This window comes from Ambystoma mexicanum, chromosome 6q (genome assembly GCF_040938575.1).
Source record: "Ambystoma mexicanum isolate Mex_15411 chromosome 6q, UKY_AmexF1_1, whole genome shotgun sequence".
NCBI lineage: Eukaryota > Metazoa > Chordata > Amphibia > Caudata > Ambystomatidae > Ambystoma > Ambystoma mexicanum.
The window spans coordinates 1,550,428,327-1,550,440,749 of NC_090937.1; positions in this window are offsets into that span (position 1 = coordinate 1,550,428,327).

Below are 12,423 nucleotides of genomic sequence, written 5' to 3' on the forward strand. Positions count from 1 at the left end.
AGTGATGTCAGCCATTTATGATCTCTTGAAAAAACTCCCCTGTCATCTGTGCACCCAAATCTATATATGATCAAAATACATATTTCACAGTTACACAGTTGTTTGAAATTACATACCCATGTCACATATCACATGAGGTATACTCTGTCCCAAATCTGCTGTTTCTAAGAGCTTGCATTCAAAAATGGCAACTTTTAGCACTTTTTAATGTGCTAAACAACATTGGATCTTCATTAAATTTTATACAACTGTTCCTCACATATCTACCCACATACCAATGCATTTTCGTTTGTCTAGCTGAAACAGGGAGTCTGCAATATTAATAAACAGCAGGGTTTTGTCCCAGAATATCCCACAATTTGGAGTTGGGGCATGAATTAAAGGTACATTTTTTAAATTAAGTCTCAAAGTTATACATTTCTGTCATTTGATTACAAAGAGTTATCAGTGTTTTTGTAAAATATATATTTTACTTTCAATTCAGTCCTCAGAGTGTTGGAGTCCGCCTCCAAGACTTGGGTGGGTCAGTCACATGTCTTCTGGCAGGCAGGCCTTTGTTGACAGTAAAACAGTAAAAATCAACATATTCCTTTCAGAGGAGAGGGGCCATTGTGTGGTCTCTGGGAAGCTGACATCAGGAGGCCAGGGAGCCACTTTGCATTTAATTAACAGAACCCTGTGATTTCCTGGCTTCTTGTGTTGAGTTCTGAAGTGTCAAGAGTTCTCAGGACAGGCAACCCCTTTGAACTTTTGATGAAATGAGACCCCTTTCTTTGCACTAGACAGTTTTGCAAGACAGCTCTCCTGTCAGAGTTTAGACCGCCAGCGCCACCCTCAGGATTTTGCGGTTACTGCATCCCTCCATGGGATTTTTTTTAGATTGATTCATTTCAGCAAGTGATATTACATGGAGTATATTGTCCATGTTCAGGACATGGCATTGGTGTGTTTCTGAAGTAAAGTAATTCTGTGCCCATGATTTTGCCATATTTGACATTCAAGAAAAATGAATTCCCCACAATTCTAAGTGGCTTTTGGCAATCAGCATTGCCATTCCCAATGGTTTCAGACTACTGTGCGGGTAGTCCAATGGTGGTTTTAGGCAGTGCCCTTCTGTGCCCATAACATCGGCAAAAAAGAGTGGCAGCCTATTCTTCATGCATTTCCCTGTGCATTTTCTGGGAAGCTCTGGCCATCATGATGTTTTCCATGTCAGTACTGCACAGTTTTGAGGTAGGGCTCGGATGCATGGGTAAATACATCCCACATTACAACGGGCATCAATGGAAGTTTTCTCGATTTCTCTCAGCGCATATTATAAAAAAAAACTCTTATAGTCAAAACACATCATCTGTGACCTCACACTACATGGCAAACTACAAAAACCTACTTGGGAGTGGGATAAGCTTACAGGGACCATCTAAGTATATGTTCCATACTGACGGGGGAAAGGATTGGGTCTCTACTGTCAGGTGGGCAAGTAACCCCATCCCAAGTGCAAGTCATCTTCCGTGTCACACTAATACTCAACACTTTATTGGTTACACAAACTATAGGGCTCTTTGATATGTGGCCCTCTACAATTGGTTTGGCACTCTTGTACCCTTCTGGAATATTCCACATGCTAGCAGCATGGAGGCTACCACCCCAGGTGCAGTGAGGGTCGGCCTGATCATCAGAATTAGCCCAACATCTATCATCACTCTTGCAGTCTGCCAGTCAATTAAGGCTTTGAACTTAGCCTTGCAGAAGCTCTCTGTGCCTGAGAATAAAAGGGAGTATCTTCTTGGGTTCAGTGCAACTTGACCCAAAGTCTATTTTGATCAGACCATGTGTCTTGGAGACTGCATTTTCAAGCTCTTCACTGCATTTAATAGTATTAAATGATGAATGCTTGATGATTTCAGTGTTTTTCCATTCCACCTTAAACAGAAGTTTGTTTCTTTCTCACATTCATGTAACTACTGGATGGACAACAAGGCTCACGGTGGCGTCGACTTCTTGGTGCTGGGCCTGCCAAGCCTTTCTTGTATTTCTCCTCCACCATCAGTTATTTTCCAACTGTGCCGTACTGAAAACCCTTTCCAATCACGGGGCTTCAAGCTTTGCTTAAAGTGCATCGTGGAATATCCAGGTTCTATACAATCCTATGTATTATACATTGGAGCATCACCACAACTACTCACTACATAGCCAGCCTTAAGATCACTTTGTCTACTGACTCTGTACAAATGTAAACTGATTTTGCATTTTCTTCAGTGTTTCTGCAGCATGAGCATCTTCATCTCGAGCCCGAAATGTTGCTCATCTTTACCACCTCCTCTCCAGATCCTATAGAATGTCTATGTTCTTTTACCTTGTGCATCTCTTCTGGGTGCATTCAGCTCTGCTCCGCATGACATCACCAGTCTTCTTTCAAACCTCCAAAAGGCCATTATTTCTTTGTGAATGAATTTAGACTTTTCTCAATGGATACTTGTTTCAGGATTCTCTGTGGTACAGGCATCCTCACTGGTACTGCACATGTCTCAATTTCTGGCTCCCAACATATGGGCAACATGGGGTCGGAGCTTTTGGTGGGGGTACTTGACTCATCCTCTACAATTCAGACCTGGCTGGTTACTTGTATGGGCAGCCCTCAGATTGTGAAGGGAAACAATAGACTGAATGGTTGTTGATAGAAGACGGATATGGCCTGAGTCTGTTAGGTGCACTAAGTTATGTCTGTAAGTAATGTGCATTGGGATAAGAAAGTTGAATAAGCCATTTCAACTAAGTTACACCTGCCATGGCACCGCCTAGTAACCATCACTGAAAGTTCACCTCCAGTTGAGAGCCACATGAGCAATGCATTATGGGTATTCAAACGTGCTTAAAGGCAAGCTTTTCGCTCCAGCAAGTTGTCTTTATCTGATAAGGAAGTGCCCTTTTAGTTATAGTTTCATCAACTCAAGAAAGACAGCTATCAAGTATGTAGACAACTACATTTGAATTTCTTCCTTATTAGCAATCATTGGTGCAGTATAGTTGGACATCCCTGTGGTAGGGGCATGTTTAGAAAACACCAGCAAAGTTATGGTGGCCTTATAAAAGTTTAATGAATCACTTTCATCTGGAATGCAGAAGCAGAATAAGCCATTTCAGCAAAGTTACGCATGCCACAGCGCCACTTAGTAGCCCTCACTACTAGTTGTTGGTGTACAAAAGTCTACCAAGCATATCACACACTATATATATATATATATATATATATATATATATATATATATATATATATATATATATATATATATATATATATTATAGGGCCGCAGCAGCGGCCCTGTAGTTATGGTTAAGTTGCTCAAACAATGGGAAGAGCACTTTTTGGGCGGCTTATAACTTTCCTCACCTGGACAATCCTCACAAAACATTACAAAAAATGTATATGGCCCCGTCAGATTGTGCGAAGTTATGTGAGGTTTCGTGCGGGGGTGGGGGAGCAAAGTTATAGGAGGGGTCCCAAAATGTGTGTTTTTTCCCATAGACGTAATGGAAAGAAAATGTGCTAATGCCTACAGCCCAAACCGTTGGACAGATTTTCACCAAATTTGCAGCAAGTGCAATGGCTTGGTCCCGAATGTGTGCTTTTGTAAATTTGGTATACATCCGTCCAGTAGTGAAAAAAACTTGAGATATCTGGGTTGGGTCTGTGGACTCATTTCCCTGTTCGGTCCGCGGATGGACATCTGATTGGTGTAGAGGGTGACGTGATGTCCGCGCACATCGGACGCGCCTGCTGATTGGTCAATAAAAAACGTGAGGTGCCTCGGATGCTTGTCAACGGCCGCCAGGATGGAGGCAGACAGCACTGTAAAAACATATTAAAAAACACAAAATTGCAGTTGTCAAACTAATGAAATAATCTCTGGGGAGGTGAGGGATGATGAGGTTGGGATGGGATATGGCCATAAAGAGTTTAAAAAAAAAGTGCTTTTTCAACGTCGACGTCCGTGAACAGTCCTGATGTCCATAGAACTTCTATGACGTTCGCAAATAGTTGATGTTCAGGTGCATCTATGCCTTTTTCTGCATTAAAGGGTTGGTGCCACTCAATGAAACTGCATGAAATTTTGGAATATCATTCTAGACCTGTCACTGAATGATTCTGCGAAGTGTGGTGCTGTTTTGCCAAGAGTTAACAAAATAAGTGGGGGGGGTCCCAAAATATTTTAAAGGCTTATACATGTGGTGTCATTTGACATATCTGGAGAAATGTTTTAAAAACCGATTTTAGACTTAGATATGAATGTTTCTGCAAGTTTTGGTGGGATTTTTTTCAAGAGGGGGTAAAATTAGGGGGATGTCTCAACGTTTTTGGATGGTTTATAACTTTGTTGCCATATGACAAATTTGCAGAAATATTTTCTGAAAGATTTTAGACCCTACCTTAAATGTTTGTTCAAAGTCTGAATGGTTTTCGTCAAGTCGAGGCTAGCTTACCTGACTTTTTTATTTATGTACATTTTGTCACTTTTCAAAAAATAAAACATGGGCGGATTTGCAGCAAACACGTGCAAGGTGCATTGGCAAGGACCTGAAAGCATGGTTTTGCAAATGAGTCCCTGTTTTATTTTTTTTAAAGTGTCATAATGTAGGTGCAAAAAAAAGTGATATACCTTTCGTGACTGAGGTATAGCCTGTGGCCATGGGAAGTGGCGAGATTGTCCGGGTCATGGTCTAAGGCGATGACTAGGACAATCTGGCTAGTGGCCATGACCACAAGGGACTAGCAATGGGGTTAAAGTGGGCATGGGCACCAGGTACTGGCTATGTTGTAAAGTTTTTCAAAATTGGGATAGGTTTGGATGGGGAAAGAAAATCTGCATGTGGGTACAGGTTGAAATGCTGGATGGGATTGCAGCAAATATGCACGAGGAGGGTCAGCAAGAACTTTAAATCAACTTTAGCAGATATGTCCTATATTTTATTGTTTCGAAATTGTGAAAATGTAAATACACAAAACAGTGATATAACATTGGTGTCTGGGCAATGGGCCTGGCTGTCATCAAGTGGAAATGTGTACTGTAATTTGCTTATGGGGCATGCGGCATGGGCAAAGTAGTAGCTTTGAATGGGAAAAAATATTATGCTTGCGGTAACAGCCTGCAGTGGTGGACTAGATTACACCAAACTTGCGTGACTAGCTTTAGCAAGGACATAAAAACATGTTTTTGGAAATATGTCTTGTGTCTTATTTTTCCAAAGTGTAAGAATGTAAGTAGAAACACTAGTATTATACATTTGGCTGAAGCCCATGACCCATGGATTTGGAGACCGGCCATGGCTGCAAGCCGTAATCCCTGGCCGTTGGTTACATTATTAGGGTATAGTATACACTGTGCTAGGATTCAGTGTAAGTGCAGTGAATTATAAGGGTGGTTTGGTTTGACTGGGGTCATGGTGGAACCTTATGCCGTAGGCAGTTGAACAATGATTTCCATCCCCAGCATGTGCTGCCGATAACGACAGAAAAAAGTATGTGTTGCAAAAAATATGTTTCTTAAAGGTGTTTTATAGTTCTTTCATATATATGAAAAGAGGAATTATTAATAACTTATATACAGTGATGTAACACCATGAAACATTTTCACTTATAAAAACCTTTTAAATTGACAGACAAATCTTTTACGGTTCAGATGCATCCGACCCTTGGGACTCCTCTCCTCCAATAGTTAGCCAGTGGCGTCCCACCTTGGCATCCGAAATGCACATTCAAAAGATGTGTAGAAGATTGTAAAGTGGCAGTTGGTGTGTGGAAGCTTAATACGGTCATAGAGTTATAAGTACAGTTTTTGGAAGAGAATGGTGGATGGATGTGTGACTGTTTGAAAGTAGGCATTGAGGGAGTGTTACAAATATGAAATTAAAAAGGGGCGTAGGGCTGCCCTGTGCTTTCTGGTGCACGTGCTATCTAGGTCTTTTAATGATCCAATGTCCTTGAAAGGAAATTTCTGAGGTATTTCGGTTTTACTTTTAACCATAATGTCCCTTTAACAATGTTTTATCATTGAATATAAATATATATTCAAGGATAAAATGTTAGTTGCAGGGATTTAAGGTGAGATCTTAATGCTAAAAAACCCCTGAAATTCTGAAATGTTTTTAGTTAATGCCCTGTGCGATTAAATTATTTGCCGAGGATCACACACTTTGGTTAAGCAGCGTGCTTCAAACCACTTTTTTATCACCAGTCTCTTGGTGACTGTTATGATACATCGCACAGCCCCAACTAACCGCATTTAAGCAGCATGTAAAAGGGAAAAAAATAACCAGCTTCAAAAATAAGATATGCCCAGCTTGAAAGAGAGGAAGGATCCGGCCTGTTCAGGCCATGCTGGTCTAAGTGGTCTTGTAAGGTATGCTTAATTATTAGGCAACATGGCCTGAAGGGGCTAGACTTTCCTCTCTTTCAAACTAAGCAGGGTCGATCCCAGTTACCACATGGATGGGAAACCCACTGTAGCTTGAAATATAACTATTTTTTTATTATGTATATACAATTGCCAGCTATGAGAACTCACAATGTTTTTAGTCAATGCGTAGTGAGATAAAATTATTTGGTTAAGCAGCTTGCTACAAGCTCCTTGTTTTATGTCTGGTCTCTTGGTGACTGTTGTGATACATTGCATGACCCCCGCTAACCACATTTAAGCAGCACGTAAAAGGGTACCAAATGATCAGTTGCAAGAATAATATATGCGGAGGCACTTTTCCCCCTTAGCGAAAATCAAAAGCCTGCACCCATGAATATGCGTACAGTAAGTGACCATATATTTAAAGTGAAGTATACAAATGTAGTTCAATTGACCGTCTCCTTACAAGAAGGTGTGGAAGACAACATAGCATTAGACTTTAAAAAATGTTTTTAAACCCAGCAATCTGTAGTGAAATATTCAATGGAAAACAACATTCCAATATGAAACAAGTACTTGTGGTCTTGTGGGTAAGTGTCTGCACTGGGAGCATGACAACTTGAGTAAAATCCTGGTCTCCAAATACTTGAGCAGGCTTACAAACCTCAAAAAAACAAAAGGGGATTCAAAGTGAGGAAGGAACCAGTCCCCTTAGGCCACGTTTCTCTAAATGTTCTTGAAAGATGGGCTCATATATTAGGAAACATGGCCTTACGGGGCTGACCACTTCCTCACTTTGAAGCTAAGCAGAGTTTGTCCCAGTTAATGCAGGTATGGGAAACCCACTGTTGCTGTAAAATATCGATTTGGTTTATGTTGTATTATTGACTTGGAGACTACAAATACCAGAATGCAATTCAGCAAAAGGCCAAAAATTGTCTCATAGTGCAAAACGTTCAAGGACTGACAGTAGCACAGTTTATCTTCAAAGCAAGGAAAAGGCTGGGCCATTCCTCTAAGTGGTCTTGTAACTTTCGCTCATGTATCGGGCAACATGGCCTAAGGAGGCTGGCGCCTTCCGCACTTTGAAGCTTTTGTCATGGTTACTGCATGGATGGAAGACCTGGATGGCAATCAAATCACTGGCATTTGGCCTTTGGCCACGGACAGTGATTTTTCGCCCATCATTATAGCTGTAAAAATATCTTTAAAAAAAAAACATTTAACTGCGGGTACTGATCTACACATAACCTCGGCTATCGGTAGTCCTTTGTAGATGCGAATATGCTCAAAACATCAGAAAAGAATGCTTTCTTGCCCTTCCAAGTGCCCCTTATCTGTGCCTGCTCCCCCCACTCCCCGGATGGCCTCCTCACCTCTCCTGCCCTCTCCGTTCCCGCCACAACATATGCTGCTTCTATGACGATGACGCAGTTTGATTTCAGATATTTGCAGCTATAGCCATGGCTACAGGAAGCTTTGTGTTGCAATCTCGATCCCTAGACCCTCTCCTAGGCCCCATTCAACTTCCAAATTTCTCTTGGTGCTCTCTAGCCACCCTGCCCCACACCTCCACCCTGATGGCGCATTTGCATCTTTTTTGACCTGCAAATAGCTTTTTTCCTGCATTTCATTTTCACATATCCTCGGGTGTAGCCGCAGATATCGCTTCCATTGAGAGAAAAACAAGATGGCGGTCGTTTCATTTCTAAAAAAATCCCGGTTTTGGGTAGATCCCCTGAATATCTCTATCTATTTTTGGGAAAGGAGCAACCCCTTCTCCGTCCAATATAAATAAAAAAATACTGACTTCAATAACCCCAAACCAGGCATGGATCAAGAGTCAACACGCTTTGGGCTGTGCGCTTTGGGAAAAATTGAAAAATCTAGTTTGTGATGTCATCTTTGATGTCCTGGGTGTTAGTCTTAGCATTGGACGGTGGTGGCGCGAGTTATGGTTGCTTAGGTTACCATAACCTGCGAATTTCAGGGGTTTTTTGGTTTTACTTGGAACCATAACATCTCTTTAACAATGTTTTTTTCGCTGAATTTCATAGGTTTTTAGTAGCGCAACTTAACCATAATGTCCCTTTAGCAATGTTTTTTACTGAATTTCATATGTTTTTAGTAGCACAACTTAACCATAATGTTCCTGTAACAAAGATTTTTCCCTTAAAATAGATATAGATAATATAAATTTGATACATTTTTACTAGGATTCCCTTAGTTTATATACATAGAAAGAACATAGAACATACTGAACCAGCTACCTGCGTATGGTCACGAACGGACACGGTCAACATCAACACTATCCTAAAAACTCAGGGGGTAGCTTACATTGTTGTATCATGCAATAGAAACACTGAACATGTTCAAAAAGCAGCACATAAATCCATTACATTCAATAATAAATAAGAAGTGGAAACTATATGTAAGACACCAACCGTCCAATTACATAACATATACAACAAAATGCAATATACTAAAACAAAATAAATATGCAGCAGTAACAGCAAAACCTAGCAAGAAACTAGCGAGTACACTACATTTATTTTATATATTTATAAAGGTTCTGTATTAGGTACAGTAAAAATAATATATAATTTTTTTTACACAGAAATGTCTAGTACTTTGGAATGCCTGGAAGAAAATGTTCCTTGTGATGAAATGAGTGAAAACAGTGATACTAATGGTAGACTACACTTTTCTATATAAACCAATTATTACCCATTACTTTATGTGTACTTACCATTTTTTTTTTAAGCACACCATACAAACAATAAAAATAATACAGAAACAGAACCCTTAGAAAATCATCTTCAGCAAATGGAGCAAAAAATTGATCTATTAAAGGAACAGTGCCCTCAGAAATATTATTGTCCAGAGGGTTCGGGCATGTGTTTCTAAGCATACGTTGATCGATCGTACAAACATTTTCTATGCACCTTACCATAGTTTTCCTCTTTTTTGCACATGCAAAATCAGGCAGCAGGGCAAGCCTTGTGATAATCTTATCCGTTGCCGCATCGCCCAAGGTGGACTGTCCTGGCGGCATAAGCCTCGCCCCTGAGGCTGACATCACCAAACCTAGTGATATTCTCTGCCTATCTCCAGGACGTTACTGGGCAGTGTAGCCAAACACACCCAGTCATCACATACATGATAACGTTAGTTGACGCAGAATCCAGAATATCAACACACATCATCTTACAACACAGTGCGTCCCAATTTTGAATATAAAACCATACTTTTAAAAGAAATAGCAAAACTGTGCAATTTTTAAAGTACTTTTATTTCACAATAAATGCTCTGAGAACATTCCGCGATTGCCATATTCAAGCAAATTGTAACTTTTTTCTTTGTTTTCAATCCACAAATGTTTATCGTGAGTAACGCAGTTTTCCTTTTGAGTATAAAAAGCGCATTGGACGCGCTGTGAATCGCAAGTCTTTGGTATCAGCTTGGCGCTAGGCCACCGTAAATGATGTCAGATTGCTCCTTATCACTGGTACCACATAAGGGCATATCGGCCTGTGGCGATCATCCCAAAAAAGTGATATTGTCATACAGCCTTTCACATGTATCTGCAGCAGCCGGTTGAAAAACCTGTCATTTGGTATCTGGAATGGATGACAATTGCAGAAAGGTATGATGTAGCTGTTTAAAAACAATAACAGAAATGTGTCTCAGTACCCGATCTTTAGTAGAGCTTATCATTTTACCCATTAATTCGGCCCTGTTTTAAAACTAATGATGAACACGGATGTGAAACAATGAGAACACAGACAAAACAACGTGGAAAGTAGTCTTCAGTTTACTTCAAAGGTTAGTGCTATGCAATATGGTCAATTCGAAATGGGATGCGGATGTTGATGCTACAACCAGGGAGCAACGTAAGGGCAGAAGAACACATACACGGAATTTTAATTAAATATTAGCGTTGAATTACACGTTTGTGGAACCTGGGGGAACCCACTACTGGACTACACGCATCTCAATGCTACACTGCCCATGAGCCCGGCACAAAGGCAAGTACACGCACAGATTGTATTTGTGTATCGTTGCAATATGACACAAACAACAACCGAGTACAATCTAAGCCAGCAATAACGGTCGGCGAATGATAAGTTGACTCGTTGGTCTATAAAATTCGTTGAAAGTAAAACTTACATATTATTTGGCATTTCCATTCTCTCGGCATAAGGCAGACACTCCGTTCACGTCAACCAATTTTCATATAATGAAATTACATATTCCTTTGTCCAATTTTGGAATGGTGAACCTTATCATATTTGACAGTGTTACATCCCTCGCTTCACACATTCCTTTTGGAATCCTCCTTTTGTTTCAAGGTCGAAAAACAATTGAACCTTATACTCGGTACAAAGTGTGGGTTTCCTCAGCATCGGAAGCAACATTTCAATGGCGCTGACCTTCACTCAGAATGGTCACTATTGATAGAGAGACACAGTTCCACCCTACTGATGAGGTCCAACCAGACCCGAAACAAGTGGTTGGAGTTGCTGTTGGTACTCTTGTTCAGAGTACAATTGCCTAGCTTTTCGGTGCTGGACTGCCCCATGGCAGGACAAAGACTGATATGTTTGGGATATTTCTTCTCTGTGGAAGATAGTGAGATGAAGACTCTGGGTAAGTCTCTCAGAACCAGGACTAATGTCTAGCAGAGGGACGCCCAGGACCCCTCTTGGTAATTTGCATGAAAAAACTGCATACAAACACAAGACGTCAAACAGTAAGTATATAATGATTGGACTCACAAACACCACAACCCATTTAAGCAAACACCTCACCATACACCATAATCCTGTATGTTTGCTTCCATGGGTATCTTATGCTGCAGCACTTGTTGCCAAACACTACAATCTTGACTGCATGGCCTGGCCAAAACTCTTCATACAGCCTCACCAAAAGAAACACTAAGTATAGAATAATTAAACTCACCACCACCACAACATAACACAGCCATGTAAACCAACACCTCACCAATAAATACAACCCAAAATGCCTAGGGTCGTCAATACCAACATTCTGAACACAATCCAACAAACAAACTAAGACACATCATGTCACTGTCCTATAAATACTATTACACTTCTACCAATCAGTACACACATTTTTAAAAACATATCCCCTAAGCAGCCCACATACCACAGTCAAAATCTTTGGTAACATGGGTTTTCTATGCTGTGGTGGTTGTAGCCAGGGCCTAGAGTCTTGGGTGCATGGCCAAAGGTCTATGGCACTTCGGCAATGCACCCACGACCCTAGGTCCTGGCCACAACCACCGCAGCATGACACACCCATAGAAACAAACACCTACCAAATGACCACAACCCAAAAACATAATACATGCACCTTAAAAATGTATCCACTTCAATAAACATTCTAAAAAAAATAATTACAACCAACTTAGAAACTCTTCAATACTTACCCTCTTCACTGAATGCTCTTCTAACGACCCAAAACCAACATCATACTAAACTAAAATAGCCAGTAGTACGCCCAGTGTTTATTATGTCTGCCGACACCACGAACATATCACAACCTTCTCCCACCTAAACAAATACAGCATTTCACCCATCTCTTAGTGCCCCACCCTCTCCAAGCACTCATACACACCAACACACTCCCCAAAATTGCATTTATGCTCACTTCCAGCGCATGTCCTCGCATCCAATATGGCGGGCGCATCGAAACAATTTGACGCACCTCACACCTCATCCCAACCAATCAGAGAACACGTAGTGTGTCCACGGACATGACGCAAGCCGATTATCCAATCGATGTACTGTCTGTGGTTCGAACAGGGAAATGTGTCCGCGGAGCCGACATAGATATCACATATTTTTTTAGACCTACTTTTTGGGTCTTATAAAAAAGACTTCTGGAAGGATTTACACCAAATTTACAAAAGCACTCTTTCGGGACCAAGCCACCGCTCCTGCTGCAAATTTGGTGAAAATCCGTCCAGCAGTTTGGGCTGTAGGCACGACAGAAATGTTTTCTC